This window comes from Chiloscyllium punctatum, chromosome 4, assembly GCF_047496795.1.
Source record: "Chiloscyllium punctatum isolate Juve2018m chromosome 4, sChiPun1.3, whole genome shotgun sequence".
NCBI lineage: Eukaryota > Metazoa > Chordata > Chondrichthyes > Orectolobiformes > Hemiscylliidae > Chiloscyllium > Chiloscyllium punctatum.
In genome coordinates this window covers 66,051,105-66,078,416 of record NC_092742.1, presented here as the reverse complement: position 1 = coordinate 66,078,416, position 27,312 = coordinate 66,051,105, and the positions used below count along the sequence as shown (strand labels likewise).

Below are 27,312 nucleotides of genomic sequence, written 5' to 3'. Positions count from 1 at the left end.
GGCAGCTGCAGCTCACCCAGCATCTTCTCCACGCCTCCATGTTACCCGTCACTCCCCAACATTTCAGCATGCTTCATGTGCAGTGACTTATTTGCACCTTATGACCATAAAAGGCTGGTCAAAGTACCAGCCTCACCACACCATCATGGCACATTCAGATCAATTTATAATGCTCTTCTTACTGCACTTCAAACCCCATGGTAACTTTAGATTGCAACAATGCTGTCAGGCAAATTTGCGTATAGGAGCAGACATCCATCTTATGCAATGAAATGGGGTACACCTCAGGGCACTCAGCTTGCTTTCTTCGTGCTCCCTCACTTTGTGCTTACTTAGCTCACTGCATCACTGCCTTGGCTTTCAGTGCAGACAGAAGACAATACTTACCAACACTGAAATGTTAATGAGTGCTCATGTTGTTTTACTGCACCATGCCATGTCAATGGCACACCCAATAACATGTGTCAGCAGCTTTTGCAGCAACAAACTGAATGGGCTTTAACTAAATGGCCATGTCTGAAAGTCTGAGGGGAGTAGACCTCAGTCCAATCAAGAGGTCCCACTAAGTAAGTCAAGCGTGTCATCTGATCCAGGTCTTCTGTCATGGCCAATTGGGTACTTGTGATCAGGGTCCAGGGATCCGCATTCTTCCAGTCTATGGATTGTGGGTCAAGTCCAATTAGTTTGCGGATTATCAGTAAATCGGTGTGTTGTCGTTGATGTACAATGGCCATTCTCTGTTAAAGAAACCCACACAGGGATCTTCGACTCCCTCAAAATGAGGTTTGGGATTTGGAACATCATGACACTTGGACAAACTCAGCAGCAACTGATCTGAACATGGCACTTCTTTCATAGCCTATAAACTCAGGTGCTATGACCCTAACTGAGACACTCAGTTAGAGAAGATCAGTTCAAAGAACAAGGTGGCTGATACACCTTCCTTTGGAAGGATGAACCTGAGGAAATATACCAACTCCACAGGAAATGTTTTGTCATAAAAAGACAAACGAGCTGCCTGTCTCAGCAAGCCACTTATTAGAATTCCTCATTATCTTTCAGCTTAACCTAAACCAGAAGCAGTACACCACAGACCGTAACCTTAGAAAGGTTGGATGAGATTAAACAGGCATTTTATACCAGCCATGACCAGTTGTTGTCATGTATCCTAAAGGGAGATGGGTTAATTTTCCATGGTGGTTTCAATGCCAGATTTGGGAGGGAGGGACTCTGGAATGGAGCAACCTGCAAAGAAGAGATGGGCAAGGCAAACATAAATGGTGTCCTCCTTCTGATGAAATACTCAGACCATGACTGGACATAAATATTCAGAAGCAAATAAAAGGCCTTATGAAAACATCCTCACTACAGATATGGCAACTGCCTGATTATATCACCATCAGAGGAAGGAGTTTCAAAGATGTTTGCATCACCAATGCCATGAGAGGAGTCAGACCTATCATTGCCTAATCTTGTCTACCATCTTCATTAGCGCAGCAGGTCAGGCAGCATCCAAGGAGCCTGACCTGCTGTGCTTTTCCAGCAACACATTTTCAGCTCTGATCTCCAGCATCTGCAGTCCTCACTTTCTCCTACCATCTTCATTAGCATAGACTGTGAATGAACACCTATTCAATCTATGCCCTGATGACGCTTAATAAAGAGGAACCACAGAATCTTCACATCACTGATGAAAATCCATCATAAACAGCACTTGAGAACAAAATTGAGTGTGGAATCTTACATTTTCCTGAATTACATGGGCTATGATGAGCAATCTGGGTTAATCACATGAGAAGTAGAGCAAAGTCTGTTTCAACATTGAGAGAAACTAATTACTTTTTCCAACAGAGCTTCAGGTGTTGTGAGGAGATTCTTGTTCGATGGCAACAGAGTCCACATGAAGTGGGATTATTGCTTATCGTCAGCCTTATGAACTGTGAATCTTGCTTGATTAATATATAATCTCCCATCTTATCGCCAGCTGCAAACAAACTAGCTGTCTAGAATTCTTGACAAGAAAACCAGAGGAGTGGCTTGGCTTGCTTACCTTTTGCTCCTCCAGACCTCCACCTTGGAAATCCAGCAACAATGTCTCAGTGTATGCTCCTTGAGCCGTGATCACATGAACTCCATGATCTCAAATACTGGTATTCATCACTCTTTCTGAACTCTCATGGCACCACACTGATCCACTTACAGGATGCTTTAATACTTTAAAATTGCACTTTGGGTGCACTGGCAACTTGTATTGAAATATTGCTGTAAGAACGCCTTATCTGTAGGGAATGCACTCAACTCAACCAAACCAGGCTACATCTCAGGGATGCTGAGTTACTCTCCTAGAGCCTGGCCTCTTCGCCCATTTAGAAAGCCAGGCATATTATCTCACTGGTCAGCAGTCTGTAGTCAAGGGGTGGACATCTTGTCACATTGTAATGTCAATAACACATTTGTACCATGTCTCAGCAGCTTAACCAGTAAATACACTGCATATGTTGCAAGCAAAGTCTAAGGGGAGTTAGTGTTTATTGAAGTCCATGGAACATCTGTCAGTCAGGATGTCCTGACTGAGTAAATTAAGGGTTGCCGCTGAGATCAGTCCAAGAGACTGGGCAGAGTTAGGGCAGTTGGGCTGGTCTTGGTTAGGGAGCCTGTGTCTCTGCAGTCCAGGAGTTGGGCATGGTCAGCGCTGAGTGTTCACAGTAGCCAATCCATGGGCTACTGGTAACAATTGAGAAATGCACAGCTATCAGTTTGAGTATGTGCACTCCTCATTTGAGATTATCCAATTAAGTTGTTCAAGGGTCTGGGCACAATCAGTCTATAAGATCCATCCAATAAATGGAAGCAAGGAGGCGTGATGCATAAAGGGGGATGATGCTGACGGAAAGGAAACTGGGGAACCTAATTGTGTGGATCGATGACTACAGGCCAAGGAAGCAGGACTGTGAGAGTTGTGAAAAGGTGCAACTCTGTATGTCAAGGCAGATACAATAGTGAAGGACGGAACATGGTTATGCAGCAGGGAGGGGGTGGCACTCATTCACAGTCAGCAGAGTTCTGGGTTCCAGAGGCAGGCAGACTATGACCACAACCTGACATCATCACCTCATATGGCTGAGACGGCATGGAAAAGGTGGGCAGCAGTCATAAAGATGGTTTTTGTGTGAACGTAGGGAAGAATGAAGACTTTGAGGTTAACAGTAAAGGCTACTAGGATGACCACTGGGTGGCATGGTGGCTCAGTGGTTAGCACTGCTGTCTTACAGCGCCAGGGACCCAGGCTCAATTCCAGCTTTGGACAGCTGTCTGAGTGAGGTTTGCACATTCTCCCCACGTCTGTGTGGGTTTCCTCTGGCTGCTGTGGTTTCCTTTCCAAAGACGTGCAGATCAGGTGGACTGGTTATGCTAAGTTGCTCACAGTATCTAGGAATGTGCAGGCTAGAAGAATTGGCCATGGGAAATGCGGGGTTACAGGTATAGGTTGGAGGTTTAGGTCAGGGTGAGATGCTCTTTGGGGGGTCAGTGTGGACTCAATGGGCTGAATGGCTTGCTTCCACCTGTAGGGATTCTATGATTGCATAAGATGGTTGATGTTGATTCCAGACAAAGCCTGGAAGTCACTGTGCAAGGAGCGCTTTGTATCACCTTACATTTTCCTGAAAATTACGAACACAATGTTGCAGAAAGTAGCCACTACCACACTTGGAGTGGATGGGGCAAGTGCCTTGACCTGTGAAGGAGGGGGTTGCAAAAGTCAGTGATGTAAGGCCCCACAAAATGGCAACAACACTTCTGAAGAAATATATCTTCAGAGGGCTCCCAATCCCTGCAGATTCTTAGGCATTAACTTACTGTGTGCAATGCTCCTCCCTGCCTCAAATTGCTGATCATTTCATAGAAGATCAAAGGCATTGCCAGTTGAAGCCTGTGATGCAATAGCAATGTCTAGCTACTTGGAGAAATGTTGCCAGAGAGTTTATCAAATACAATGCACAAACTTGCCTTTACAGTACATGGTGCTGCAGTTGTCAAGACATTGATGTATGGTGTACCATGGACCAATGAGCTCCTCTGCTACACCCATTCTTTTTCTTTTTATCTCTCCATCTCTCCTCCATTCTCTCAGCTTCGGACACTTGGCCCCAGCCTCCAACTCCCAGGCTCCAAAGCGGGGTCAACGGAGATGCCAGTGGTCAGAGCGGGACGTCAGTGACCAAGCGGCCAGAGTGGGGATCCCAGCAACCAACTGCTAGGGCGGGAACACCGGTGACCAGCAGCTTGGAGCGAGGACACCAGTAATCAGTGGCATGAAGTGAGGATGCCAATGAACAGCAGCCGGAGTGAAGATGCCGACAAACAGCAGCTGGAGCAAGGCATTAGCCAGCAGTCAGATCACGTGGGCTCCCCTTGCATTGGTCTGATGTGCAGAGCCTTTGGAGTGAGACTTTGCTTCTTATTTTTCTGACTTATGGTTATACTGTAATGTAACTATAATGAAACTTTGTTTTGCTTCATTTCTCTATTCTGTAACCAAGGATTGTATCTACATACCTTTGTACCAAAGATGGTGCTGGAGGTGGCGATTTATAAACTTTTCACTGTACTCATTTGAGTACATGCGACAAATAAAGCTAATTTAATTCAATTCAGACAGGATGCCCGGCAAACAGTTTATGTGGTACAGTGCAAACATGTTTGCAAACTGGAGCATTAGTATGTGTTGCAATAATCCATGCTACTAATGAGCAGTCAAGAGGTTTTCATTTCTCCTTCCCTCCTTCTACATCTCAGAATCTGCATCTGGAGTGGAATGAGCCTGACTTAAAGTGGAGCCTTTTGGCCTTGGAAGTTTGACTGGGCAAGCTGGGGGAGCATTTGTCAAGATGGCTCAGGCCCGCTGAGTATGTCCTTGCAGAGGTAAGTGTACATTCCTCATCTTAAACTCCCTCAGTTCTGAGGGTGACAGGCAAGTGAAGATGTTAGGTCCTGTTCCCTTTGTCCTGAAAGGACAGAGAGTTCCTTCTGTGGCTAGATTCCTACTGGCACTGCCCTCTCTTGTGAGGAAGGGGTGCCTGGAGTGAGGTCAAAGCCTCCATGCCCCTGTTGTCTTGTTGTTGGTACTGAGGACCAACAGATGGAATGCAGGTCTGTTTGTATGTTCACCAAGCTCTAAGACTGCTGGACCTGGATCTCCATGGTAGTTGCCATCTTCACCATGGAAGCAGCCATTTCATTGCAAGCTTGTGGCACCAAGGACCTCATGGTTTTGTTCCATTCCATCAGTTTCTGTGACACAAAGGCCCATGGACATTTTATTATTAACTCATGGGATGTGGGCATTGCTGGCTGTGCCTGAGAAGGTGTTGGTGAGCTGCCTTCTTGAACTGCTGCAATCCATGTGTTATCGGTAAGCCTCCAATGATATTTGGGAGGGATTTCAAGAATCTTTTTCCAGCATGAAGGACTTCCACGCACCTACTTGGTGCTTCTGTGTGTCCTTATGCAATGTACAGAGTCCCAAACTGCCAATACTATGGGGGCCTTTCTTCCTGGGACTAAGCAGATGTCAGATCTCCAGCAGTCTTTTGAGTGCCAATACCTGGGATGCTTTTCCTTTGGTCAGCTGCAAAGACATCGCTCTGATGTGCTCACCACCTAGTGCCCTGAGAGGCAGCCTTGCCTATGCTTTCTTTGAGGCCTCTGAACTCTCCTCCTCAGATGTGCTGAAGGGCAAGAGTTGCACAATACATGGACATCCTGCTGAAAACTGCAAATCACAAAAGAGAGAATGTGTTGTGGATAAGATTAAGAAGTTGTGTGAGGTGAATAATAATCACAGCAGGGTTAATGTGAGAGTTGCACTTGAATGGAGAATGATATTTACTTGGTTGCATGGACGTCACTGCATCTCCATGTGGCCTACTGCAGTCTGCGCCTGCAAGTGTCTGCATCCCTTTGGAGGAAGAGGATGAGGAACCTAATGTCGAATACCCCACTACCCATCTTGGCAGTTTCAGCCTTATTGTGGGCTATTTTCTCTTCAATGAGACAAAGTAAGGGATTGAATGCACTGGAAGTAGGTTACACAGCTGTTAGTGCTGGGGCAGATTGGCAAAATTAGTGAGGTGTCCAGACTGAGTGAGTAGGCAGCAAGAAGGCCATGCAGTTAGATTTGCAGGAGATTTGGATGGATGAGGAGGAGCAAGGAAAGATGTGACATGCAATTGTGAGAGTGTTAGAGCATGAACCTTGGTGGGAGGTTGGTGCAGTGGCAAAGCTGGAGTGAATATGAGATAACAGAGAGCAGACGTTGGCACTTACCTTGTAGTATGAAGGTGATCAATGATCTTCATTCTACACTGCTCTGTACTACACAGAATAGTGGAGATCATGCTGACCTGGACAGCAATCTCAGACCAGGCTGGCAGAGTCTGGTTTCACCACAAGCGGTTACCAGGAAGATGAAGAAAATGTTTCAAGGATGTTCTCAAAGCCGCCTTGAAAAAAATGCAACTCATGGGAATCTCTTGTAAAAGATTGCCATAACTGAAAAAGCATCTGTGTATATACCAAGCATTTTCAGCATATTTGACAGACTCAGGTGGAGGTTAATGGCAAACAATGGGCATGTGAAAACTAATCACACCACCCATCTGTCTCTTCAAACTCCACCTTCTCCAGTGTCAGAATATATGGATCCAACATTGGACAGTTTAGTCACGTCAGGACCCACATTGGAGTGGAAGAAAGTCATTGTTGGTTTTGGAGGTTGTCTAAGAAGAGGGGATTTTGCATAAGTGGGAACAAAATTGGACTGTAAATCTGAAAATTAAGACAAGCAGGTAAATATTCAGAAGTGGATATTTTGTCAGCCTATCTGACAAAATAGATAGTGATGTTAATGGTTATTGAAAGGGAAAACAAACGGTCGGGCCATCAAGATCAAATTAATACACATTCAAATATCGTAAATATAAAGCAAGTACTGGAAAATTACTGCAGTCACCTTTAAACAGTTGTCATTATTGTTAATGTATGATAGTTAATTTGTGACAAGGTCTGGTAAGATCTGTAAGAAGAGGAGCAAGTAAGAGTTAGCATTTTCACTCTCAACTAGAAAGGTAGTAATGTGATGGATTGTATGTTTTGAAAAGAAGTGGGAAGGGTCGGTTAGGAAGAAGAAAGGTAGTGAATTAAAATGACACCAGCTGGGTTCAGGTCATAGACTGTTTCCAAAGAAAAGTCATAATGGATCCAAAACATTCAATCAATTCATCTCTCCACAGCTGCTGCCAGATGTGCTGTGTTTTCCCAGCACTTAATTTTTTTTAAATTTCAAATATTCAGATTTGCAGTATTTGCCTTCTATTTTATTCAATACTCAAAGTCAGTTCATATCTGTATTACATATTCAGTTTTACTCCTTGAAAAGAAAGAAAAAAATCAATAACTGGCTAAACCTGCTATGCAAGTTAATGTGAAAAACATAACCAGGTTAATCAAACATTTATACAAAGTATGTCCGAGATCCTACATGGCCTGCCCTACCTACACATGAACTTTTGACCCAAATTAGCTATGTAGAATTTCAGACTGTTCAAACATGTTTTTCCCCCTCATTGAGTGAATCCATTATATATTCACAAAAAGAGTTTATAGAACAGAAAATTTTGAAAACATTTTTCATCACAAATTTCATCACAGATGAACAACAACATGGATGTATTATTGAGAAAGGGTTCCACAGTCTCCATGTCCTTTTAGGTTCATACCTTTTGCGATTGCTGCAGAGGTGTTTTAATGCTAATCTTGAGGTACATTATAACCCATGTATAGAAGAAACTGGAGGTCACAAAGGCAGGATCTTCCAAAATAATACTACCATTAAACTCATTCAGGTAACCAGTAGGTCACTGAATACCAAATAATGCTCAACATTTGAATCATTCTTGATCCCATCACTTTTACCAGTTTATTCTCCGATTTCAACTAAAAATGTCATACTTGACCTGAAACTCTGCAGCCATTTCTCTGACCACAGATTCTGCTAGACGTAGACTACTTTCAGCACTTTGCATTTATTTCCAATTTCTACCACCACAGTGTGTGTTTTTATTTTACTTAATTATGCTTGTTGAATTTTCTTTTTTTAAAATGACAGTGCTCAATGTCCAGTTAAGTATTTTCAGAAGGGACGCTACAATGCAAATGAACTTTTCTTCACATCCTTGAAAGATCTCTGTCCAAACCCCATTGCAAAAGAAAAATTAAGTCACGTGCAGATAGTTAAAGGTCAGAGGTGGCAATATAGACAGCCGAATTTCATAATTTCAAATCAGTTTCCAATAACAAAACAAATTTGCCTGGATTGGAATGAATTAACTGTAAGGAGAGATTGGATAAACTTAAATTACTTTTGCAGAGTGTCAAAGGTTAAGAGGCTACTGAATAGAAGTATATAAAATTATGAGAGGATAGAGTGGATGGATGGAGTCTTTTTCCCAGGATAGAAATGTCAAATACAAGGGGCATAGATTTAAGGTGAGAGGAGGAGGTTTTAAACAAGATGTGTAAGGCAGGTTTTTAGGAAGTGGTAGGTGCCTCGAATGTTCTGCTACAAGAGATGTAGAAGCAGATATGATAGCAATATTTAAAAGGCAGGGAATAGAGGGGTATGAGTCACATTCAGACAGAAGGGCCTGTTCCTGTGCTGCACTCTTTCACTTCTGTCTATAAAAATACTCCAATTTGACAAAAAGGTCAAAGTCATGATTTAAAAAGATCTAGATTTCTTGGATTTGGAAGTGCACTGTTGAGTGAGTTTGAGAAGAATATACAAATGGATTTCCATGCCATGATTTACAACTGAACATTTAACATTAGCAATGAATGTAGCCACCAGCTGTTTTTTTTCTCTATGTGATAATTACACAAATTTCGACTTTCATTGTCTTTAAGTGAAAACCTGGCTGTCATGATTATTTCACCCTGTGAATATTCCAGGTACTGTACCTCTTTGGGGATGCACCCAGATTCTGACCATCTGGTACACAGCTACAGATGGAGACAGGTGCTACAATCAAAGCCATCACTTTCACTTGCATTGCAACATTCATTGGCATCTCAAAGATGTGCTTCCAACACCTTGACCAGCCAGGTGGTGGTCTCCAGTACAAATCAACCAGGGTGACTTAGATTGTACCTGTTTGCTGCATGCTGCATAAGATAATGACACAAAGTGGACTAAAATTGGAGGAAGTACACCTGGAATGTAATTCTTCCTTGGAGGAAGATTGAAAGTAGAAGAGATAGATGAAGTGGACAAATGCATAAGAGGTGAACAGTTTTGGATGACATCTGACAAGGACATCTTGAGACGAGGATGATCAGCAATGTTTCAGCTGAGCATCTTCCAGACCTTAGGACAGATGACTCCATCACGCACCTTGCACCAGAGAAAGAAAAGATCCAATAATTATACATATTTGATTTATTCCATTATCACCCAAAGACATTGAAAATATGGTTCCAGACCATTAGCAATTTGATTAACTCTTAAATGCCCTCTAAAATGGCCTAGCAAGCCACACAATTGAACAGCAGTTGGGGATGGACAACAAAATGCTGGCCTCAATCTGTGACACCCACTTCCCAGGAAAGTATAAAGAATAAAAGACATTCTTTGGAGCCTCCTTTTGCAGAGGGCACCAGTGATGACTGTGTACAACTACTCTGTTCAGACTTAAATTACTTTTGCAGAGTGTCAAAGGTTAAGAAGCTACCGAAAAGAAGTATATAAAATTATGAGAGGCATGGATAGAGTGGATGGATGGAGTCTTTTTCCCAGGATAGAAATGTCAAATACAAGGGGCATAGATTTAAAGTGAGAGGAGGAGGTTTTAAACAAGATGTGCAAGGCACACGATGGTGACAAGAAATTGATCACTCAGCAGGTCCATTTTGTCAAACAAATCTCATATATGACAACTATTGTGCAGATTGGGCAGGAGTTTCATCCACATAAGAGGATGGTGACAATGGCCTGGTTGAAAATGTGTGTGTGTTGAACAACTGAGCAGTACAGTGATAGATGAAGAGGTGTTACAAAGGCTGGCAATATTCCAGGTAGAGAGGTCAGGCCCGGCGGTAATGGGAGAGCCGTTGACAGAAATTTTCCAAGTCCCTCTCAACACAGGATTAGTTCCTGGGTCCAGGAGGATTGCAAATATGACACTTGTTGAAGAAAAGAGCAAAGGATAACCCAGGAAACTACAGAATTATAGAACATAGAAAAATACAGAGCAGTACAGGCCCTTCGGCCCTCGATGTTGCGCCGACCGAAGCCTACCTAACCTACACTAGCCCAATAACCTCCATATGCTTATCCAATGCCTGCTTGAATGACCATAAAGAGGGAGAGTCCACCACTGATACTGGCAGGGCATTCCATGAACTCACAACTCACTGAGTAAAGAATCTACCCCTAACATCTGTCCTATACCTACCACCCCTTAATTTAAAGCTGTGTCCCCGAGTAACAGCTGACTTCATTAGCGGAAAAAGGTTCTCACTGTCAACCCTATCTAAACCCCTAATCATCTTGTACACCTCTATCAAATCTCCCCTAAACCTTCTTTTCTCCAATGAGAACAGCCCCAAGTGCCTCAGCCTTTCCTCATACGATCTTCCTACCAAGCCAGGCAACATCCTGGTAAACCTCCTCTGCACCCGTTCCAGTGCCTCCACATCCTTCCTATAGTATGGCGACCAAAACTGTACACAATACTCCAGATAAGGCTGCACCAGAGTCTTATACAACTGCAACATGACCTCAGGACTCCGGAACTCAATTCCTCTACCAATAAAGCCCAGCATGCCATATGCCTTCTTCACAGCACTATTTACCTGGGTGGCAACCTTCAGAGATCTGTGTACATGGACACCAAGATCCCTCTGCTCATCCACACTACCAAGTAGCCTACCATTAGCCCAGTAATCCATCTTCTTGTTACTCCTACCAAAGTGAATGACTTCACACTTAGCTACATTGAACTCCATTTGCCACCTTTCTGCCCAGCTCTGCAACTTATCTATATCCCGCTGTAACCTGCCACATCCTTCTTCGCTGTCCACCACTCCACCGACTTTTGTATCATCCGTAAACTTGCTCACCCAGCATTCAAGCCCCTCCTCCAGGTCATTTATAAAAATGACAAACAGCAATGGTCCCAAAACAGATCCTTGTGGAACACCGCTAGTAACTGCACTCCAAGATTAACCTTTACCATCAACTACTACCCTCTGTCTCCTTCCAGCCAGCCAATCCCTAATCCAAACCTCTAATGCACCCTCAATGCCATACCTCCGTAAATTTTGCAGTAATTGTCAGCTTGATATTAATATTAGAAAAACTCATGGAAGCCATAATACAGGATAAGGTAAATAATAAATGTAAATTAATATGACACCATCAATGTGGTTTTGTCAAGGACAAGTCATGGCTAACAAATTTAATTGAATTCTTTGATGAAGTGACAATGCAATGGATGAGGGTGGTGCTGTGAATGTTGTATATTTGGACTTTCAGAAAGTATTTGATACAGTGAGACATTGCAGGTTGGTGAGCAAATAAAAAATGCTTGGGAATGATGGATCCTTGGCAGCATGGATTAGAAGTTGGCTAAAAGATAGCAAACAGATGGTAGGAATTGATGTACATTTCTCAAACTAAAGATAAGTTAAAAGTGGTGCTCCCTAATTATTGGTGTTGGGAACTGTGCTTTTTATGATTTACAAAAATGATTTGAAGATGGGCTCTGAAGGCAACATCTCTAAATTTATAGATAACACAATGCTGTGGAGAATAGTGAATTTTGAGGATGATGCCGAGTGACTTCAGAGTAACATTGATAAATTGGCCAAATGGGCAGACACCTGGAGCTGAATTTCAATGAAGAGAATTGTGAGGTAGTGCAGTTTGGTAGAAGAAATATGGAACGACACCACAAGTTCAATGGTACAATGAGGGGAATACATGAGCAAAGGGACCTTGGGGTTCACAAGTATGATTCTCTGAAGGCAAATTGAAACAGTTGAAATACCCTGATTAAGTAAAAAAAAAACTCACTTACCTTTTCATCAATTCTGAGCCTCCTGCTACACAAAAACAGAGATTTGCCCACAGAACTTCACCTCCAACAGCAAAGTCAGCATGGAGATTGTGTCCCCTTTTGCAGAAGTGCTGTATGCTGAGGGTTAAGTGACCAACAGCACAGCTAGCCAATTTACCAACTACTGTCAAAAGATAAGTTTGTAAGGTAAAGGTGGGGGCAATTGTAAATGAGGGAGTAAACGTGGGAGGTTGGTTGATGGAGGGGAAGTTGAGGGTTTTGACGGGAGATGGGTAAGGGATAATGGTGGCATGTATTTTGGAGGTTAGAGTGAAATAAGATGGGGTAGGCTGCCAGGTGGGTTAGGTAGACATTACCAAGTGGGTGTAGGTTGGATTGCTAGGTAGGTGAGTGGGGCAGGGTGTCAAGTAAGTAGTTGAATGTTTAGGATAGGCTGAGAAAAAGGGTTATAGAAAAGATTTCTGATTGAAGAGCTTGTCAGGACAGGCTTGTAGAAGTTGGGCACGTGGAGAGGAAGCTTGTCTGGTCTCATAGGGTGTCAGGTCAGAGGCTGATAGATCTTTACTCTCAGGGCTTTAGGGAGAGTGGGAGGTGTGTAGTCATGGGTCAGTGTTAAGTGGTAAGTCAAGGTTCAGTTTAATAGTTACTCATGAGTTACAATGGGTGTCAATCCTCTAACTTTCCTGGGCAACTACTTCAAAGTTACATTTTACAAATGCCTATCTGCAACTTGAGTAAGACATACGTCATAAGTGACTATTAATGCACGTATGGATCTATTTAAGGCTTATAGGCTATAATTTGATGTTTCTTTGCTTATAGCATTTTTCAATGGGTTAAAAAACAAGTTTTTCATTGAATTCAGAAAGTAGTGTGCTATTTGGATGATAGTCAAAAAGTATGGTGCTGGAAAAGCACAGCTGGCCAGGCAGCATCCGAGGAGCAGGAGAGTCGATGTTTTGAGCATAGGCTCTTCATCAGGAAACATCGACTCTCCTGCTCCTCGGATGCTACCTGACCGGCTGTGCTTTTCCAGCAACATACTTTTTGACTCTGATCTCCAGCATCTGCAGTCCTCACTTTCTCCTATTTAGATGATATACTTACTTCAGCCCAAACTGGCAGCCTCATCATAATGGGCTGACAAAAAGTACTCCAACATTTGGAAAAGCATGGCACTTAGGTGAAGGTATATGTGAAATGTACCTAGTGAATTGGTACAGTAATTTCACACCAAATTTGGCAATACTATTATAGCAATTGAATGAACTCGAGGAACGACATTCCATGGAAATGGACAAAGGAATCTGAGAAAGCATTCAATCTATGGAAAAGTAGAGGGTGTAATAGTTCTGTACATTTTGATTTGTCCAAAAATGTAGCTAATATGTGACACCTCTCCGTATAGACAAAGTGATTTTTCACACATTGGGACATGTCAAGAACAGACCAATTGCATTTGGCTCATGCACTCTCAGTGCTGTTGAGTGAAATTATGCTCACATAGAATGTATGATTTGCCTTTGATTTTTGTGCAAGAGGGTTTCATAACTATTGTATTATTGTAGATTCCTTACTGAAACTGATCATGAGCCTGATAGCTATTTGGAATTCAACATCGCCAGTGTACACTTTAGCTACAGTCTGAATGCAAAAATAGGCCGTGATTCTGTTTGTTTGTAAAAATAACATTAAGTACAGATGATCAGAAGATCACTGTCATGTTGATTAAATGTTTAGATTATTGTCCTCATTAGTATAGAGCCCAATAGGAAAGCTGGACTTTTTTTTTCATACTGAGATGAGTTACTAGTCATTTATAGAACACTGACAGAACCTATTATTGGCAATGCTGTACAACCATGTTGAAAATGGGTGGCAAAAACGGTACTGGATGTAGAAATCAGGCCATTTTGTAGTTAGTAGATAAGGGGAAGCAAAGTTATAATTCTGGAAAGGTAAAAGTCAAAGATGAGTTTGATAATGAATCTACTGAGGATCCAGTTTTGGTGGTCAAGGTTAGATAAGGACCTAGAAGTCAGTGAGACAGTAAGTGAAGCAGTAGAAAAGAAAGTGCCATTGAATCCTTTGTAACAGGAAATGGCCAGTCAGAGTGTGGCAGAGGCTACACATTAAATTTCTTAGAATTTTAATAGCAATAGCTATTCTTTGCGACAGATAGTTATTTGAGAGGTTTCAAAGAATGGAACAAAACTATCAAAACGGTAAACATTATGGGTAGTCTGTTTGAGATCATGGATTCCCTGATGAAATTATGACTGGCAACAATGACAGTTTTGTACATAAGAAGAAATGTCAGTTGTAAAAACATGGCAAAAGTTTTCTTACTTTATTGTAACACACTTCACACTAATAAGGGTGACTGGCAACAATGAAGTCATTTCTTCGGAGTCAGGCCTGAATGAGGTTTTCATTGCTGAAAAACAGTCAGTGGAAGGGAAATAAGGAGAATGAAAAAAGGAAGAATAACAGCAGTAGACCAAAAGAAAGATAGTCTGAAATGAAACCAGAAGATTAAAATGAAAGATTAACAGCATAAATGGTTGAAATAGCTGCAAGGAAGAAATGTCAAAATATTTGATTCTTATACAGATTTGGTCAAGGTGTTTCACAGTGGAAAGGTTAGTGTTATATGTCTAGGTCATGTTTTCCTTTCAGATGTTTATGAAGGACGTGGCAATTGGGAAGGATCAGAGGTCCTGATGAAACAGACAAATACTACCCATGTAGAATTGTAACTCCAATATATGTTTTGCCTTAAACCAATGCAGATCTCAGACAGTATCAAACAGACATGCATTTCAAAGTGAAATGTTGAATTGAATGTCAAGATCCAAATCAGCCTTTGTTGTGGAAAGCATCTCATTCAACTCAGGCGAGATGGGTCAAGGTCTTCCCAAATTCTGAAGGTTTGGGTCAAAAATGGAAGCATCACGTAAGAATAGAACACCAGTGAATGCATTTGATTTGTGACTAAATGAAAGGAAAATAAATGTACCCAAGTTGTGTGGAACTCAAACATTGTGCACTTTTTTATTGAAGAAGGAGGAGGGTAATAGCGCCCTTTGGTGGCCATGTATGCATGAAGAGGCATACACCAAATTGAAATAAGTTTGTATCACTTTGGTACCAAGCTCCATATTGTATACACAAATGCTTTTGTTTTGCAAGGATATTGTACTGACGATAGTCCTTTAAGAGCTGGGGTTTTCTAGGATGTCACTCATAAATCCAATACTTGACCATGTGTCTAAGCTGCCTGGGACAACAAATGGGAAATAAGGATCAGAGAATTAATTTACAATTATGAATAGATTATCTGTGTAGTTTGGTTTTCAAGCAACTGTGAGAAATTTAAAAATTAGATGTCGACAATTCCTGACCAGACGTCTGAGTTGCAGCTCACCAAAGCTCCATATTAGCCATCATTCCGGAACATCTCATGGTACTCTCCATGGACATTGACAGCCTTCACTCTCAAACCAATAAAGTTGGCATTGAGAAAACATCACCTTCACCACATCATTTCGACCAATCTCATACTACCTCAGCAGACAGTTCAGCACTTCATTACTGTAGTTTGGAACTCACCAACAAGTTATAGTACACCTGCCAAGTCATTTGCCATCTCATCTCATCCATCTGTATTGGGGGCATTTCATAGAATCATAGAGGTACTCAGCACAGAAACACAGCCTTTGGTCCAATTTGTCCATGCCAACCAGATAATCCCATTTGCCAGCACTTAGCCCATATCCCTCTAAACCCTTCCTATTCATATACCTATCCAGATGCCTTTTGAATGTTGTAATTGTAGCAGCATCCACAATTCCTCTGGCAGCTCATTCCATACCCGCACCACCCTCTGCATGAAAACATTGCCCCTTATGACGCTTTTAAATTTTTCCCCTTTCACCCTAGAGCCCAGGGAAAAGACCTTGTCTATTTACCCTATCCATGCCCCTCATGATTTTTTACCATAAGGTCACCCCTCAGCCTCTGATGCGGCAGAAAAAAAAACAGCCCCAGTCTATTCAGCCTCTCCCTAAAACTCAAATCCTCCAATCCTGACAACATTTTTGTAAATCTTTTCTGAACCCTCTCAAGTTTCACAACATCCTTCCAATAAGAGGGAGATCAGTATTGTTTAGGGTGTAGGTTTGCTCGCTGAGCTGTAGGTTTGATATCCAGCCATTTCATTACCTGGCTAGGTAATATCATCAATGGCGACCTCCAAGTGAAGCGAAGCTGTTGTCTCCTGCTTTCTATTTATATCTTTCTCCTGGGTCGGGTTCCTGGGGTTTGTGGTGATGTCATTTCCTGTTCGTTTTCTGAGGGGTTGATAGATGGCATCTAGATCTATGTGCTTGTTAATGGTGTTGTGATTGGAGTGCCAGGCCTCTAGGAATTCTCTGGCATGTCTTTGCTTAGCCTGCCCTAGGATAGATGTATTGTCCCAGTCGAAATGGTGTTTTTTTTCATCCGTGTGTAGGGCTATGAGGGAGAGGGGGTTGTGTCTTTTTGTAGTTAGCTGGTGTTCATGTATCCTGGTGGCTAACTTTCTTCCTGTTTGTCCTACATAGTGTTTGTGGCAGTCCTTGCATGGAATTTTATAGATGATGTTGGTTTTGTCCATGGGTTGTACTGGGTCTTTTAAGTTTGTTAGTTTTTGTTTGAGAGTGTTGGTGGGTTTGTGTGCTACTAGGATTCCGAGGGGTTTCAGTAGTCTGGCTGTCATTTCTGAAACTTGTTTGATATTTGGTAAGGTGGTTAGGGTTTCTGGCTGTGTTTTGTCTGTTTGTCGTGGTTTGTTCTTGAGGAATCTGCACACTGTTTTTTGAGTATCCGTTCTTCTTGAATACGTTGTATAGGTGGTTCTCCTCTGTTTTTCGAAGTTCATCTGTGCTGCAGTGTGTGGTGGCTCGTTGGAATAGTGTTCTGATACAGCTTCGTTTGTGTGTGTTGGCATGGTTGCTGGTGTAGTTGAGTATTTGGTCAGTGTTTGTCGGTTTTCTGTATACGCAGGTTTGTAATTCTCCCTTGTCCTTTCTTTATACTGTGACAGTAAACAGGAAGAAAGTTAGCCACCAGGATACATGAACACCAGCTAGCCACAAAAAGACACGACCCCCTCTTCCTCATAGCCCTACACACGGATGAAAAAAACCACCATTTCGACTGGGACAATACATCTATCCTGGGGCAGGTTAAGCAAAGACATGCCAGAGAATTCCTAGAGGCCTGGCACTCCGACCACAATGCCATTAACAAACACATAGATCTAGATGCCATCTATCACCCTCTCAGAAAACGAACAGGAAATGACATCACCACAAACCCCAGGAACCCGATCCAGGAGAAAGATATAAATAGAAAGCAGGAGACAACAGCTTCGCTTCACTTGGAGGTCACCACTGATGATGTTACCTAGCCAGGTAATGAAACGTCTGGATATCAAACCTACACCCTAAACCTCAACCTGAGCTACAAACCTTCACAAACCTTGCGAATCAGTATTGTACACAATATTCCAAAGTGGCCTAACCAATGTCCTGAACAGCTGCAACATGACCTCTCAATTCCTACACTCAATGCTCTGACCAATAGAGAAAAGCATACCAAAGGCCTTCTTCACTATCCTATCTATTTGCAACTCCATTTCTCAGGCTCTTAGCTTGTTTTCTTAATAGTCATTCACTTTGTGCCTACTTGGATGCTCACAGTGTCTCTTTCATGCCTTGCCTTTTTATCTTTTAGCACATTGCCACTTGATTCAGTATTGACAGGCATAAGGTGTATTTGCCAATAGCAAAAGCAGGAATGTAATAGTCACATGCTTAATTCAGTGCCACAAAAGATTTAATTATATCTTGAGGTCTGACAACTCTCATCTGGTAGTCATCACTCACTTGCATTCTCCTTTCACTCATATACCTTGCTGTCACACATATTTCTTTCTCTTCGGTCTCCTTCTCCAATCTCCATTACTAACAGACAACACTCATATGAGGCCTGGAGCCAGGACAACTCAGTTCCTGACCTTAATACAGCCTTGGCTCAAACATGCACCAAACAGGTAAATTCCAAAAGTAAGTCAAGAGTTACAACAAGGCTATATGTGGCATCCTAGAAAAACTGGAGTGAATGGGAACTGTTGAGGATTGGGGGAGGAACTCTCTGCTGTTTGGAGTCATACTTGGCACAAAGGAAGATGGCTGTGATTGTTGGAGGTAAGTTATCTCAGCTCCAGGTAAGTCTGTATGAGTACCCCAAGGTAGTGTCCAAGGACCAAGCATCTTCAGCTGCTTCATTAATAACCTCCTCTCTATCATAAGGTCAGAAGTGGGATGTTCACTGATAATTGCACAATGTTCAGCACCATTCATGAATTCTCAGATGTTTAAGCAGTTCATGTTCAAAGCAACAAGATATAAACAATATCCAAGTCTAAACTGAAAAGTAACATTTGTGCCACACAAATGCTGATTAATGATCATCTTTAATAAGAGACAATTTAACCATTGACCCTTGTCATTAAATGGCATTACCATTATTAAATCCTTTACTACCAAGATCCTAGGGCTTAATAGTGATCAGAAACTAAACTGAATCTGCCATATAAATACAATGGCTAGAACATCAGGTCAGAGGCTTGGATGTAACTCACTTCCTGACTCCCAAAGCCCTGTCCATCATCCATAAGGCTCAAGTCAGATGTACAATTGAATACCCAGCATGGGTGAAGCTCCAAAACACTCAAGAAGCTTTACATCATCCAAGAAATAAAGTTTGTTTGATTGGCATTACATCCTCTCCTTCCACTATTGATACTTCCAAACCATGACCACGTCTATTTAGAGAGACAAGGACAGCAGATCATGGGGACACCACCAACTGCTAGCTCTAAGCCACTTAACATCCAGGCTTGGAAATATATTGCCACACCTTGAGTGTCGTTGGGTCAAAACCTTGGAATTCCTTCCCTAATGGCATTGTGAGTCTACATACAGCAGATAGACTGCAACGATTCAAGGACGCACCTCACTATTAATCTTCTCAAGGGCACTTAGAGGCAGGCACAATAGGTTGGTTGAACCAGCTGACACCCATGTCCCATGAGTGAATTTAAAAACAAAATATTCAAGCTCAAGGTGGTCTAGAGAACTAGTGACAGCATTAGAAGAAACATTGCAATATTGTCCTTACTAGTCATGAAGGTAGATAATGGCATTGAGCTCCTGTTGCTGGAGTAGCAATTCAGAAATAATAAAGTATACAATACCCATGAACAATTGTGGCTGTTGTAAAAACTCATTAGGTTCACACTGTTAGGGAATGAAAACTTCATGTGATTTCAGAATCGTAACTTTCTCTGAAATGCCCTGACAAGGAGTGGTATCAGCTACCAGCCAGTATCAAAAACAGAAATGCAACTGGATGGATCACCTGGCATTGATTAGAAATGGCCAAAAGCACACTCAGCCCTGTCAACCCTGAAAAATGCTTCTTGTTATGAACATCTGGGGTTAGTGCTAAAATTAGAAGAGCTGTCTCACAGATTAGTCAAGCAACAGGCTGACACAGTCATATTCATTACATCATACCTCACAGATAATGCTGTTGGCAATATCATAATCATTCACTAGCACTGTTGGTGGCACAGTACACAATAAGAAAGGAGTTCTCATAGCACCAAGTCAAAAGTGAACTGGTGGACACCAAGGTGATCACAATAAACACAGTCAATATTTGCAACTTAAGCAATTTGGAGCTGTGTTGAGAAGCTGGGGTTGCTCATTTGTCTCATCTGAAAAGCTACCTTCTGCTTCCAAGACACTGAGACAACCATGACAGAAAGTTCCATACATGATATCACAACGCTGTCAGTAAATATCTCCTGGCAGATTAAGGCAGGTCAGGCCAACTCTCAAACTGGCTACCCCATTCCCATTTTATTTCTATACCTCAGATCAATCCAAAATAAGACCAGCACTTCGGAAAAATGCTCCAACCAACAGAGAAATAGAAGAAATTCAAAAGCTGGGAGTAAGCACCTGGTATGACCTGGTTTAGAACATCTTCAACCCTTTGTTGAAGATGTTACCTTAAGTTTAGTAGCTACTCAAAGTTTGACATTAGTTTCTAGTTTCTGGTTGCTCTTTAATTTTATCTGCAATATATAATCAAGAAATTGGGAAATTGAACTTGTATCTTAGAAATAAATTGATTAGTTAAGAATTAATGGTGAAAAGTCAAAAAGGATATATCCTTACCAAAGAGAAACTGTTGAGAATTGGAGTCCCTTTAAACTTGTGTGTTTTTACTATTCAATAATTGGTATTTCTTATGTGGCATGAGACCTTGTTTAACTGGGTTACAGTAGCAACTAGCCTTCCACAAGAACGACTTAGTGGGTGCCACATAACCTGATTATGAATGCTTTGTTTTCTAAAATATGAAGGTTTGGTTCTTAGAAGAAATGAAAACTGAACTTTAAATGCAGGTGGGTGAGGGGACAATAATCATCTGACATTGAGCAGTTTTCCTTTGGTTATTGGACAAAAGATTTCAGATAATTGACTGACACAGCACAAGATACCCTAGCTCTAAAGGCAGGTAAAATCAACAGGTGCTCAGGACAAGAGCGGTTCTCAAACAGCCCTTGTAGGCAATGGTCCTCATCAGGCAGTCCTCAAAGAGCAGGACAATGGATCAGTAGGAGAGGAGGAAAACCCAGGAAGAGTTGCCTAACATCTTAAGTGGACAGCAGGATGCTACTTTCACAACTTTCACAATCGAACACATTCTGCGTCAACTTCCTGTTTGCTCTCTTGTATCTGTGAACCACTCCCAATTGTCAGGATGTTTTACTTTTATTTTCTCATCAGCAACTACCTGATGAAGAGGCAGTGCTTCCAAATAAACCTGTTCGACTATAACCTGGTATTGTGTGGTTTTTAACTTCGTCAACGCCAGTTCAACATCGGCACCTCCAAATCATTACTTTTCTTTGTCTAATTAACTAATGTATTCTTAACAAACTCAATAAGCTATCAGAAAAATTCTTCAAATCATCTAGTGCCTGACTGTGATCATGAACCCTCCAAAATCAACAAATGGCATGACCATTGCTGACTCCCCCATTATCAATTATCTTGTTGTTACCCTTGGCCAGAAACTGAACTGAACTAACCATATAAATACTATGGTTACAAGAACAAGTCAGAATCTAGGAGTCCTAAATTGCATAACTCACCTCCTGACTGCCAAAGACTGTCAGGTATCTACATAACATAGGTCAGGAGTGTGATGGAATGCTCTCCATTTGCCTGGATTAGTGCAGCCTCGACAAAATTCAAGAAGCTTGACACCAATGAGGACAAAGTAGCCAGCTTGACCAGCACATCCACAAATTTTACTTATTCTCCCACTGGCGATCAATAGTAGCAGTGTTTATCATCTATGAGATGCACTGCAGAAATCTGTTAAGATTCCTTATATACTACCTACCAAGATCACAACCAGTACCATCTGGTAGAAAAAAGGACAATACAATCTGCTTCCCAGCCTAACTTGGAATAATATCACTGCTTTTGTGTCAAAAGCCTGGAACTCCCTCCCAAATGGCATTGTGAGTGCACCTACAACAAACAAATTGCAGCACGTCAAGAAGGGACCTCATCACTACCTTCTCAAGGGCAAGCAGGGGTGGGCACTAAATGGATGGCGCAGTCAGTGACACCCAGATCTCAAAAGTGAATAAGAAAAAATTGTGGGGAATGGAAGCAGCACACTGAGATGCAGAAGGGATAACAATTATTAAAGAGGTAACGTGGAATCCAAGATGGCGGCGATTTAGAAAGCTCGCGTTGCAGCACAAGCCGGACCATTGTGATATCCTGGGACTTGAGAAAGGTCGCGGAGTCCCTGAAACTGTGAAAGATTGACTTATCTGCGTTTTCCCGTCCAGAGATGTCAAAGAAGGGAGGAGAAGCATCCGAGACCAGGCCGTGGTCCAGCCTGCAGGATTCTTGGACTCAATTACCTACCAGGCCCTGGTCAATGAGCTTGCGAAATCTCATGAGATGCTGGGTAAACAGAGAGAGGAGAAGATACTACAGAAGCATGAACAGCGGCTGGGAGACCTGGAAATGAGGACGGATGAGGTTGAACACAGAGTCACAGTGGTGGAAGCTGGTGCCAGTTCCTCCAAGGATAGGATCCAAGCCGTGGAGAAGCAGGTCTATAGTTTGCGTGACCAAGTGGATGATCTTGAGAACAGGGGCAGGAGAAAAAATATTTGGATTGTCACTCTGCCTGAGGGTAAGGAAGGTGATAGGCCTGCAGAATTTATTGAGGACTGGTTGCCGAAATTCCTTAACCTGGAGGCTGGAATGAGAGACTTGAAGATCGAGAGGGCTCACCGGGTCATGGCACGGAGGTCAGGTGTGGGTCAACGTCCTCGTCCTCTCCTGGTGCAGTTTCATCACTACAGAGATAAGGAGAGAATCGTGGAAGCTTCCAGAATCCAGGGGAAGGATCTGAAGGCCCTAGTCTACGAGGGCTCCCCGATCATGTTCTTCTGGGACTTCTCTGCGGTGGTGATCCAGAAAAGAAAATCCTATGACGGTGTCAAGAGAAGACTGAGGAACCTTGGGACTCAGTACTCTCTGAGGTATCCGGCGGTGATCCAGATCACCTTAGATGGATCCGTACATCTCTATGACACGTCGGAGAAGGCAAGAGATTTTGTGGACAGATTAACCTAATCTGAACAATTTAGTATACAGATAGTAGTATTGTTTGGATATGTCTTTTTAAAAAGAAAAACAGAGAAAGTCCAGTTGGAGCTTTCTTTTCTTCGTTTTTATTGGTAATAATTTGGTTTAAACTATGTTTGGCAGTGGTTGAGATGTGTACTTTCAATTTCTAAGTTAAGTTATACCAAAGGATAGATGGGGTATTTACCCCTTTGTTCTTTAAAAAAAAATCTTTATTCATATTGTTTGGATGGCTAGCTGCCTACTCATGCACAGTTTGGGATGGGTAGTTGCTCTCTTTGGGCGGGGGGGGGGGGGGGGTTATTCCCCTATTCAGCACTGTTGGCGTTTTATATGTTGATTTGTTGTTTGGTTTTTGTTGTTTTTAATCTTTGATAGTTTTGTAGGAGTGTTAAATGTAGTGGTTTTAGTTTATGTAGTTTTGTAGGATCATGTGACACTAAGGCTCAGCGATTTATGGTTCGAGTTCCTCCTCTTTGGAGTTAAAATGTTACTGCAGTAGGTTATGGCTAAGGACTTGATTAAATGGTGTACCTGGAATATCAAGGGGAATCACTCTCAATTAAGAGGAAGAAGGTACTTTTGAGTCTTAGAAAGGAGAAGGTGGATATTGCTTTGTTACAGAAGAGACACTTTAATGATAGGGAGTATTTGAAACTACAGCAGAATGGCTTTGATCGGGTTTTCTTTTCAGCATTTAATACCAGAAGTAAGGGAGTGGCTCTATAGGTTAGGAGGAATCTCCCATTTAAGTTATTAGAGTGTGTTAAGACACACATGGGAGGTTTGTAATTCTTAAAAGCCCTGATAAAAGGGGAAGAATACGATGTTTTAAATGTTTATTGCCCTCCAGCTCATCCCCTCAAATGTATGGTAGATGCGTTTTCTAAACTAATCAGTCTTGAGAGCCGCCATATCATTATAGGGGGAGATTTTAACTGTCTCATGGGTCCCACAGTGGACAGGTTGCCCAAAGACCCCTCGATACCCTCCTAACAAACTAAACAATTAGTGGACCTGTGTTTGGAGTAAAGGTTGATAGACGTCTGGAGGTGTCTCCACCCTACCGGAAGGGATTTTACGTTTTTTTTCCAATCCATGCAGATGTCACACCAGATTGATTTTTATCTGACCCCGTGGAAACCCTGGACTTGGTGGCATCTTGTACGATTGGTAATATTACCATCTCTGATCACGCTCCAGTGTACCTGTTGGTTAAGATTAAGGATGTTACAGTGGGTTCGAGGCACTGGTGAATGGATCCCTTTATCCTCAAGGATAATAAGTTTGTGGATTATTTCTCTAGGGAATTTCAAGTGTTCCTAGACATTAACTCAGGCTCGGTTAGTAGCCCATCCATCATTTGGGAAACTGCCAAAGCCTATGCCAGGGGTTTAGTTATTTCTTACTCTACCAGTAAGAAGTGGCAGAAGTGTGAGCAGCAACGTCTCCTCGAAACATGGTTGAAGACAGCCGAGAAGGCTTCCTTTGACAGGCCCTTGTTGGTCAAGCTATATAGGATACTACAGTCTGCATTGAATTTCATGCTCATGCAGATTGCAAAGAAGGAGCTCACTTTTGAAAAGCAAAGGTTTTGAAAAGCACCATGAGCATGTTGACAAGCCAGGCAAGTACCTAGCATATCTCACCCAGAAAAGGAGTGCCCTACAAGCCATCACGGTGATTAGGGAAGAGTCTGGGAGCCTAACATGCGACTCCAAAAAGATTAATGTGGCATTCCAGAGATTTTACTCTTAGGTATCCCAATCTGAGGGTTGTGAGGAGGGGCAGCCAAAATGGAATATTTTTTTAAGGATCTGGTGCTCCTGGGCATGACTCCCGAACAAGAGTCCTTTCTCAATGCCTCCTTATCAGAGCAAGAGGTGCAGGGGGCTGTGCAGCAGCTTCAGACTGGAAAGGCGCCCAGTCCTGACAGACTTCCTAGCGAGATCTATAAGGAACACATTATCAAGCTCAGTGCTTAATATATTTAATGATTCATACAGCCATGATTGTTTCCCACCATCTCTGAGAGAGGCCAATATTTCACTTATTCTTAAAAAAGGTAAAGTCCTGGAGGACTGTGCTTCATACAGGCCCATTTCACTTTTAAATGTGGACTTCAAAATCCTCTCTAAGACTCTCCGTTAAGGCTGAGGACTGCGTTACCTTCTATTGTTAAAGAGGATCAGACGGGCTTCATAAAAGGGCTGCAGATCCTCCAATAATCTTAGGAGGCTGCTTAATGTAATTCAAGCATGTCAACAACAGTCAATGCAGGGATTGGTGATTTCTCTAAATGCAGAGAAGGCATTTGACTGAGTTGAATGGCCGTACCATTTCTATACTCTGGAGTGGTTTGGTTTGGATGAAGTCTTTATAAGATGGGTGATGGTTCTCTACAGTGAACCTCTCACTGCGTTCACCATCAATGGGGGACAATCAAGCAATTTTAACAATTTTTAGGGGTAGCCGGCAGGGCTGTCCCTTTTTGCCACTGCTTTTTATGGGTGATTGAACCATTGGCGGAGGCTATTCCTAGGGATCCTAATATATCAGCTCCAGAAGTAAGGTCAAAATTACATAAGATTTTGTTGTATATGGACAATATCCTAATTCTTCTGTCAAATCCAGCAGATTCAGTCCCTCCCCTGATAGAATGCATCATCATGTTTGGCGCCTTTTCAGAATACAAGATTAATCTTATAAAGTCAGAGGCTATGCCTATGGGTGGTCTTACAAAGGTGCTAGGTATTGAGGGCGATTATCGATTCCCATTTAAGTGGTCACAGTGGAGTTTTGTGTATTTGGGCATATTCATTACTCCAGTTCTGGATCGGTTGTTCAAAGCCAATTTTGTTCAATTATTTGACATAATCAAACAAGACCCTCAAAGATGGGAGGTGCTTCCGGTCTTGTGGTTGGATCGGATAGTGCTTATTAAGATGAATATTCTCCCCTGTTTATTGTACCCAATAAGGATTCTCCTCTTGATTTTCAATAAGCAAACATTCAGGAGACTGTACGGCTGGTTCAGCTCCTTTATTCGGCCCCTCAATAAATTAGCTGAACTGCAACTGCCTCACAGATTGGGGGGAGTGGATCTCCCGGACATTAAAAGCTACCAACTAAGCTTGATTTTATCTTAGGTGAGTGATTGGGCCTGTGGGGACCCGCTTTCAATATGGTTAGATATTGAACCCTTCCAGGCAAGGTGCCCCCTTCCTAGCTTGCTGTTTCTGGACAAAATGAGGACAGTTAGGGAATAGTTAACCCAATAGTTATCAATACTGTTAAGCGCTTGGAGGGCAATTCAGCAGAGGGAAGGCAATATTGGCAAGACATCTGCTTTTACACCTATAGTGGGTATGCTGGGTTTTCAACCGGGGATGATAGATTTAGGATTCAAACATTGAGCAGCTAGGGGTGTGTCTTGCATGGGTGATTTATCTGAGGGAGACACAATGATGTCCTTCAACCAGTTAGCACGGAAATACAAGCTATCTAACAGGAACCCCTTTTTTTTTTCAAGTTCGGGATTTTATTCAAAAATAGACTACACTTTTGATTGATCCCTATAAATCCGACATAGAGAGGAGGGTACTCTGTGCTAAGAGTACACTTTCTGTCAGTAGTTTATATCATTAATTGGGGGCGTACCCCTCAGATGAGCTCGATCAACTCTGCAGGATGTGGGAGAGAGAGCTAGGTGTCGAAGTCTCCTCAGACACATGGGAAGATATTTGGGAAACGCAAGAAAGATATCAATTTGTAATAGGACCCATGCTTTACAGTTGAAGATTCTACATAGGGTCCACTTGGCTCTGGAGTGTTAGTCAAAAGTTAAACCAGGGGTATCTTCAACATGTCCCATGTGCAAGGTCTGTATGGGCACTCTCACCCATTGTCTCTGGTCTTGTGGTAGGCTTCAAACATACTGGAGCACTGTGGCAGGTGCAATAGAGAGAATTTTGGGTGTAAGGGTGGAAAAAGACCCAATCTCTCTTCTTCTGGGTCTGCCCAGTGTGTTCCCTGCAGATACGCATAAGAAAAACTTTTCAATATCCTCACTTTTTGCGTAAGAAAGAATATCTTGTTAGGTTGGGAATCCAAAACCCCTCCGGGCCTGTTGGGTTAGCAAAAGATTGTTATGGAGCATATTTCTTTGGATTTTCTCACAAATATGGTACACCTCAAAACTGAGAATTTTTATAAGACATGGCAGCCGTTTTTGGAATACCTGGACACAAATTTATCTGCCACACTTAATAAGGGCTTCTTTAGATGTAATGATTGTGTTTTATGGGTCCAATATCCAGGGAAGAGAAACTGTGAACGCATGACTGTCTTGATTGGCTGAGTTGAGTTATTAC

The 27,312-nt window shown here is 42.2% G+C and overlaps 1 protein-coding gene across 3 annotated transcripts in view; it reads right to left on the bottom strand.

Moving 5' to 3' along the window:
• mipol1 (mirror-image polydactyly 1) overlaps window positions 1–27,312 on the bottom strand; it is a 413,171-nt gene that overhangs the window by 70,752 nt on the left and 315,107 nt on the right. The window lies entirely within an intron of this gene.